Raw genomic sequence first — 9,453 nt, forward strand, 5'->3', positions numbered from 1 at the left:
CAGTGTGTCTATCTATCTATCTATCTATCTATCTATCTATCTATCTATCTATCTATCTATCTATCTATCTATCTATCTATCTATCTGTCTGTCTGTCTGTCTGTGTGTCTATCTATCTATCTATCTATCTATCTATCTATCTATCTATCTATCTATCTGTCTGTCTGTCTGTCTGTCTGTCTGTCTGTCTGTCTGTCTGTCTGTCTATCTATCTATCTATCTATCTATCTATCTATCTATCTATCTATCTATCTATCTATCTATCTGTCTGTCTGTCAGTGTGTCTATCTATCTATCTATCTATCTATCTATCTATCTATCTATCTATCTATCTATCTATCTATCTATCTATCTATCTGTCTGTCTGTCTGTCTGTCAGTGTTTCTATCTATCTATCTATCTATCTATCTATCTATCTATCTATCTATCTATCTATCTATCTGTCTGTCTGTCTGTCAGTGTGTCTGTCTATCTATCTATCTATCTATCTATCTATCTATCTATCTATCTATCTATCTATCTATCTGTCTGTCTGTCTGTCTGTCAGTGTGTCTATCTATCTATCTATCTATCTATCTATCTATCTATCTATCTATCTATCTATCTATCTATCTATCTATCTATCTATCTATCTGTCTGTCTGTCTGTCAGTGTGTCTATCTATCTATCTATCTATCTATCTATCTATCTATCTATCTATCTATCTATCTATCTATCTATCTATCTATCTATCTATCTATCTGTCTGTCTGTCTGTCTGTCTATCTATCTATCTATCTATCTATCTATCTATCTATCTATCTATCTATCTATCTATCTATCTATCTATCTGTCTGTCTGTCTGTCTATCTATCTATCTATCTATCTATCTATCTATCTATCTATCTATCTATCTATCTATCTGTCTGTCAGTGTGTCTATCTATCTATCTATCTATCTATCTATCTATCTATCTATCTATCTATCTATCTATCTATCTATCTATCTATCTATCTATCTATCTGTCTGTCTGTCTGTCAGTGTGTCTATCTATCTATCTATCTATCTATCTATCTATCTATCTATCTATCTATCTATCTATCTATCTATCTATCTATCTATCTATCTGTCTGTCTGTCTGTCTGTCAGTGTGTCTATCTATCTATCTATCTATCTATCTATCTATCTATCTATCTATCTATCTATCTATCTATCTATCTATCTGTCTGTCTGTCTGTCTATCTATCTATCTATCTATCTATCTATCTATCTATCTATCTATCTATCTATCTATCTATCTGTCTGTCTGTCTGTCTATCTATCTATCTATCTATCTATCTATCTATCTATCTATCTATCTATCTATCTATCTATCTATCTATCTATCTATCTATCTATCTGTCTGTCTGTCTGTCTGTCTGTCAGTGTGTCTATCTATCTATCTATCTATCTATCTATCTATCTATCTATCTATCTATCTATCTATCTATCTATCTATCTATCTGTCTGTCTGTCTGTCAGTGTGTCTATCTATCTATCTATCTATCTATCTATCTATCTATCTATCTATCTATCTATCTATCTGTCTGTCTGTCTGTCTGTCTGTCAGTGTGTCTGTCTATCTATCTATCTATCTATCTATCTATCTATCTATCTATCTATCTATCTATCTATCTATCTGTCTGTCTGTCTGTCAGTGTGTCTATCTATCTATCTATCTATCTATCTATCTATCTATCTATCTATCTATCTATCTATCTGTCTGTCTGTCTGTCTGTCAGTGTGTCTATCTATCTATCTATCTATCTATCTATCTATCTATCTATCTATCTGTCTATCTATCTATCTATCTGTCTGTCTATCTATCTATCTATCTATCTATCTATCTATCTATCTATCTATCTATCTATCTATCTGTCTGTCTGTCTGTCTGTCTGTCTGTCTGTCAGTGTGTCTATCTATCTATCTATCTATCTATCTATCTATCTATCTATCTATCTATCTATCTATCTATCTGTCTGTCTGTCTGTCTGTCTGTCTGTCAGTGTGTCTATCTATCTATCTATCTATCTATCTATCTATCTATCTATCTATCTATCTATCTATCTATCTATCTATCTATCTATCTGTCTGTCTGTCAGTGTGTCTATCTATCTATCTATCTATCTATCTATCTATCTATCTATCTATCTATCTATCTATCTATCTATCTATCTGTCTGTCTGTCAGTGTGTCTATCTATCTATCTATCTATCTATCTATCTATCTATCTATCTATCTATCTATCTATCTATCTATCTGTCTGTCTGTCTGTCAGTGTGTCTATCTATCTATCTATCTATCTATCTATCTATCTATCTATCTATCTATCTATCTATCTATCTATCTATCTATCTGTCTGTCTGTCTGTCTGTCAGTGTGTCTATCTATCTATCTATCTATCTATCTATCTATCTATCTATCTATCTATCTATCTGTCTATCTATCTATCTGTCTGTCTGTGTGTCTATCTATCTATCTATCTATCTATCTATCTATCTGTCTGTCTGTCTGTCTGTCTGTCTGTCTGTCTGTCAGTGTGTCTATCTATCTATCTATCTACACTATATTGCCAAAAGTATTCGCTCACCTGCCTTGACTCGCATATGAACTTAAGTGACATCCCATTCCTAATCCATAGGGTTCAATATGACGTCGGTCCACCCTTTGCAGCTATAACAGCTTCAACTCTTCTGGGAAGGCTGTCCACAAGGTTTAGGAGTGTGTTTATGGGAATTTTTGACCATTCTTCCAGAAGCGCATTTGTGAGGTCACACACTGTTGGACGAGAAGGCCTGGCTCTCAGTCTCCGCTCTAATTCATCCCAAAGGTGTTCTATCGGGTTGAGGTCAGGACTCTGTGCAGGCCAGTCAAGTTCATCCACACCAGACTCTGTCATCCATGTCTTTAAGGACATTGCTTTGTGCACTGGTGCACAGTCATGTTGGAAGAGGAAGAGGCCAGCTCCAAACTGTTCCCACAAAGTTGGGAGCATGGAATTGGTATGCTGAAGCATTCAGAGTTCCTTTCACTGGAACTAAGGAGCCAAGCCCAGCTCCTGAAAAACAACCCCACACCATAATCCCCCCTCCACCAAACTTTACACTTGGCACAATGCAGTCAGACAAGTACCGTTCTCCTGGCAACCGCCAAACCCAGACTCGTCCATCAGATTGCCAGATGGAGAAGCGCGATTCGTCACTCCAGAGAACGCGTCTCCACTGCTCTAGAGTCCAGTGGCGGCGTGCTTTACACCACTGCATCCGACGCTTTGCATTGCACTTGGTGATGTATGGCTTGGATGCAGCTGCTCGGCCATGGAAACCCATTCCATGAAGCTCTCTGCGCACTGTTCTTGAGCTAATCTGAAGGCCACATGAAGTTTGGAGGTCTGTAGCGATTGACTCTGCAGAAAGTTGGTGACCTCTTCGCGCTATGCGCCTCAGCATCCGCTGACCCCGCTCCGTCAGTTTACGTGGCCTACCACTTCATGGCTGAGTTGCTGTCGTTCCCAAACACTTCCACGTTCTTATAATACAGCTGACAGTTGACTGTGGAATATTTAGGAGCGAGGAAATTTCACGACTGGATTTGTTGCACAGGTGGCATCCTATCACAGTTCCACGCTGGAATTCACTGAGCTCCTGAGAGCGACCCATTCTCTCACAAATGTTTGTAAAAACAGTCTGCATGCCTAGGTGCTTGATTTTATACACCAGTGGCCATGGAAGTGATTGGAACACCTGATTCTGATTATTTGGATGGGTGAGCGAATACTTTTGGCAATATAGTGTATCTATCTATCTATCTATCTATCTATCTATCTATCTATCTATCTATCTATCTATCTATCTATCTATCTATCTATCTGTCTGTCTGTCAGTGTGTCTATCTATCTATCTATCTATCTATCTATCTATCTATCTATCTATCTATCTATCTATCTATCTATCTATCTATCTGTCTGTCTGTCAGTGTGTCTATCTATCTATCTATCTATCTATCTATCTATCTATCTATCTATCTATCTATCTATCTATCTGTCTGTCTGTCTGTCAGTGTGTCTGTCTATCTATCTATCTATCTATCTATCTATCTATCTATCTATCTATCTATCTATCTATCTATCTATCTATCTATCTGTCTGTCTGTCAGTGTGTCTATCTATCTATCTATCTATCTATCTATCTATCTATCTATCTATCTATCTATCTATCTATCTATCTATCTATCTATCTATCTGTCTGTCTGTCAGTGTGTCTATCTATCTATCTATCTATCTATCTATCTATCTATCTATCTATCTATCTATCTATCTATCTATCTATCTATCTATCTGTCTGTCAGTGTGTCTATCTATCTATCTATCTATCTATCTATCTATCTATCTATCTATCTATCTATCTATCTATCTATCTATCTGTTTGTCTGTCTGTCTGTCAGTGTTTCTATCTATCTATCTATCTATCTATCTATCTATCTATCTATCTATCTATCTATCTATCTATCTATCTATCTGTCTGTCTGTCTGTCTGTCTGTCAGTGTGTCTATCTATCTATCTATCTATCTATCTATCTATCTATCTATCTATCTATCTATCTATCTATCTGTCTGTCTGTCAGTGTGTCTATCTATCTATCTATCTATCTATCTATCTATCTATCTATCTATCTATCTATCTATCTATCTATCTGTCTGTCTGTCAGTGTGTCTATCTATCTATCTATCTATCTATCTATCTATCTATCTATCTATCTATCTATCTATCTATCTATCTATCTATCTGTCTGTCTGTCTGTCAGTGTGTCTGTCTATCTATCTATCTATCTATCTATCTATCTATCTATCTATCTATCTATCTATCTATCTATCTATCTGTCTGTCTGTCTGTCAGTGTGTCTATCTATCTATCTATCTATCTATCTATCTATCTATCTATCTATCTATCTATCTATCTATCTATCTGTCTGTCTGTCTGTGTGTCTATCTATCTATCTATCTATCTATCTATCTATCTATCTATCTATCTATCTATCTATCTATCTATCTGTCTGTCTGTCTGTCTGTCAGTGTGTCTATCTATCTATCTATCTATCTATCTATCTATCTATCTATCTATCTATCTATTATTACAAAATTTCATACCCAATTTGGTTTCACACCATTTAACAGCTAATAATTGTCAAATACTTTGCAGTTAATTGTCAAAGAATTTTAACTCTCAATTTCAATTCTCTCTCTCTCTCTCTCTCTCTCTCTCTCTCTCTCTCTCACTCTCTCTACTATATATATATATATATATATATATATATATATATATATATATATATATATATATATATATATTTGTGTGTTTTTTATTTCTATTAAAGAACCATTTTACATTTTGTCCTTGTAAAAGCAAACACACACTTGCAATCTTATCCAGAAAAGAAGAAAATATAAATAGAAAACAGATATTTTTCAGCTCAGATATATATTATGTTATTAACAGCATTTTATTAGTTAACCTTGTCTTTGTCGTCACTGATTATAATTATCCCTGCAGTACAGTCCAGAGAGCAAATGCGTGACTGTCCATACATATAGCTGCTATTGAATTATAGTTATTACACCAGTTTCCAGATAATTCTCTTGTTCCGCTTCTGCTTCAACGTGGGTTTTATCCTCCTACTGTTGCTTCACTGTGCTAGTGTTTAAAGACGTGATTGCTTTCAGTATCATTCTGATTAATCAATGTCTCTCATTGCGTGGGATTCTAGCCTTTCACACTTACACATCTTTATGATTACCGGCAATTAAATTATCCTGCTGTTTCTTCTAAAGATCAGAGTAGCACCAGACACTCACAGATGTCTGATTAGGAAAGCTAATGCTCCTATTCCTATGATGTTGCTTAAGCAGAAGGTGAATTTCTGAAAAAGGTATAAACAGTGGATCGGCAGAATATTCTGGCCTGTGAGATACGTCCTAATCAAGATGAATACCATTATGAAAAAAACACAGGCGTGCTATGGCATTTGTTTCAGCTTTTTTTCTCCAGAAAGAAGAATCATCTTCCCACTAATTTCCTTCCTGGCTCATGTTTCCATGAATTGTCATTTTTTTAAAATTATCATTATTAGATTGAACGGAGCGTCCACCATACAAGTCCCTGTAGGTTGTTACTGAAATGATATTGTATTAGACATCAACGTCTGCACTATTGTCAGCTCTGGTGTTAAACCTCAAACCTTATCTGTCACTTCTATGAACATGTACATGCATGTGTGTGAGGACACTGTACATAGAACGCTATTTCTAAAAGCTATATGCACATAAAAACAGCTGTTAAGCAAAGAGCACTTTGTGAATGATATGCACATGTGCTGAACCTCCACTTGTAAAGACATAATGGAAGAGCGGCACCACAAGAGAAGGCTATTTCTAAATGCGCTGCAATTACTTCCACTACAGATTAAACCCTGAAAAACTTAGAGCTCTGAGTGGGGAGCTTGCCATGAATCTGACCTTGTGGGACAGGAAGATGAACACACCAAAGTGGTAAGCCTGTTGTGTAAGGATGATGATAAAACCGCAGGAGCTGACAGAGAGTCTCAGCTGGAACATCCATGCTTCACAATACCTGCCTATCACAGCATAACCTCCAGTAACTATCTTGCTTCCTCAAGGCTTAACATCATCCTGTCAGGCTCAGGGATACAGGAAATTGTTGTGAGCTTCCTGCTGCTGAAGAAACACTTCACAGAATGGGTTTGTACACAACAGAGAATCTGTGAAGAATCGATTACCTTCCTGAATTAAGCGTAATATTAAATCTATGATGCATGGAACTCAATTTGTTCCATGACTATGATTGTTTTTGGATCAAAATGTAATAATGAGGAATTGGTACAGAAAAGATGTCAGCAATTAGAAATGAGAAGCACAACACAACAGCACTTAAAAAACCAACACAATAATATAAAACAAGAGCAAAAAATGCATGGAACCACAGACATACTTTTACAACAGACATTCTAATTTATTTTTAATTAGAGCAACAAATTCCTGCTATGAATTTCCAAAAATAATATTACAATAATATTAAAAATCAACATTAATAATAATCAATATTATTATTAATAAAATGTTATCGATAATAATTATAATATTGTTATTAATATTAAACATTAATGATATTAAAATAATTAATTATTATTAATAGTTATTAATTGTGATAATTAATATTATTATTATTAATAATAATAACATGTAGTTGCACATCACTAACTTTTTATTAATGTGCTTGCTCTGTTGTATTATTGTTTCTATCGTCACACAGGAACTTGTATAGTGGATAATCCACATAAACATAAAGAAAAAAAAGCATATAAATGTTGATATTGTTCAGTGTTTTGTAAATATATTTAATATTTATGGAAGGAGTCTCCAGTTTCAGCAGTTTATAGCACTCAGTACTCCCATACATGGGACAGTGTATTGTGTTTCAAGTCTTGTGACCATTCCAGCAAACTTTAAGTAATTTCCTATAGGAATAGATTATATTTATTTTCATTTTTATTTATTGCTATTCATATCATTATAAGTATCGTGGGTAGATTGCATTTTTTAAAACATTGAGTTTTATGTTGACGTGAGTGACGTCATTTCCATCTGAACAGCTTTGGACGTGATCAAGGCTGGTACGATGCAAATGGGTTCCGTAGTGAAGTGTTAAAGTGTAGCAGATGAAGTTAAGCTTTTGGTCAATATCTGTGGATGACATATATTGTTTAATTGTTGTTAGCTTTGTGTATATTTGGTATAAGTTGCCGTCCTCTCACCATTTTAAAACGGCAGGTTTCTTTGACATCGGTTAGTAAAAATGCATAAAATGGCAGACTATGCTCTTAAAATATCATGCAGTTTACTTTGTGCATATTTTATGTCTAAAATGTCGTGTGTACATTTGAATTGTTAATTCTCTTTTTTATATTAATCCTTGTCCTGTCTTTAATAAACTGCAGGTAAAAGTTTATTAAAACTTGCCAAAGTTTTGGGACACCCATCCAAATCATTGAAATCAGGTGTTCCCATCACTTCCATGGCCACAGGTGTGTAAAAATCACTTCCATGGCCACAGGTGGGTAAAAGTCAAGCACCTAGGTATGCAGACTTGCATGGAGTTCAGTTAATTCAAGCGACCTACCGTGATATGCTGCCACCTGTGCAATAAGTCCATTCGTAAAATTTTCTTTCTACTAAATATTCCAAGGTTGACTGTAAGTGGAAGCAATTAGGACAGCAAAGAAGTCGCCAACTTTCTGTAGAGTCAATAGCTACAGACCTCCAAACTTTGTGTGGCCTTCAGATTAGTTCAAGAGAGAGCTTCATGGAATGGGTTTTCATGGCTGAGCAGCTGCATCCAAGCCTTAGATCAACAAATGCATTGCAAAGCGTCGGATGCAGTGGTGTAAAGCATGCCACCACTAGACTCTAGAGCAGTGGAGATGTGTTCTCTGGAATGACCAATTATGCTTCTCTGTCTGGTAATCTGATGGATGAATCTAGGTTGCCAGTAGAACGGACCTTGCCTGACTTCATTGTGCCAAGTGGTGTTGGGTTGTTTTTGGACAATTTCATGCTCCCAACTTTGTGGGAACAGTTTGGGGATGACCCCTTCCTGTTCCAACATGACTGCACACCAGTGCACAAAGCAAGGTCCATAAAGACATGGATGAGTGAGTTTGGTGTGGAGGAACTTGCACAGAGTCCTGACCTCAACCCCATAGAACACCTTTGGGATGAATTAGAGCGGAGACCTTCTCGTCCAACATCAGTGCCTGACCTCATAAAGTTTCTTCTAGAGAAGTGGTCAAAAATTCCCACAAAGACACTCCTAAACCTTGTGGAAAGCCTTCCTGGAAGAGTTGAATTTCAACGACAATGTTAGCACCATACGATCATACGTTTAGACTGATCATAGAGTTTAGACCAAAATGTAATTTTAAAAGTAGAATGGAGTTTTTAAAGTATGATGTTTGTCTCTCATCTGGGCATCTGCCAAAATGCTGTAAATGTAAATGTGTAACATTTTACTATACTGAACCTATTTGCATCTTATTGAATGTGCCTAAAAATCTGTGTGTATTTAGGTACAGTGTAATGTGAAGCATGTTTTCATGGAAATTAGTAAAATGTGACTGTCTTTAAAAATAAGTGAGTCTTATTAGTAAATCTTGCTCAGAACAGCTTAGGATGTGAACAAGGCAGAAACTGCAGATGTGAGGGTGTGTTAACGCTGTGTATTAACCTTTGTCTTATCTGTAATGATCTGCAGACATAGCCCAGCAAAGCCAGTGGTGTTGTGGGATCACTTTGTGGCACAAGAAGTATGCTACAACAATATTCAGGACAAGAGAGTTTTACAATATGTAGATTATTGAATAACTA

This window comes from Hemibagrus wyckioides, linkage group LG18 (assembly GCF_019097595.1).
Source record: "Hemibagrus wyckioides isolate EC202008001 linkage group LG18, SWU_Hwy_1.0, whole genome shotgun sequence".
In the NCBI taxonomy this organism is placed as follows: Eukaryota; Metazoa; Chordata; class Actinopteri; order Siluriformes; family Bagridae; genus Hemibagrus; species Hemibagrus wyckioides.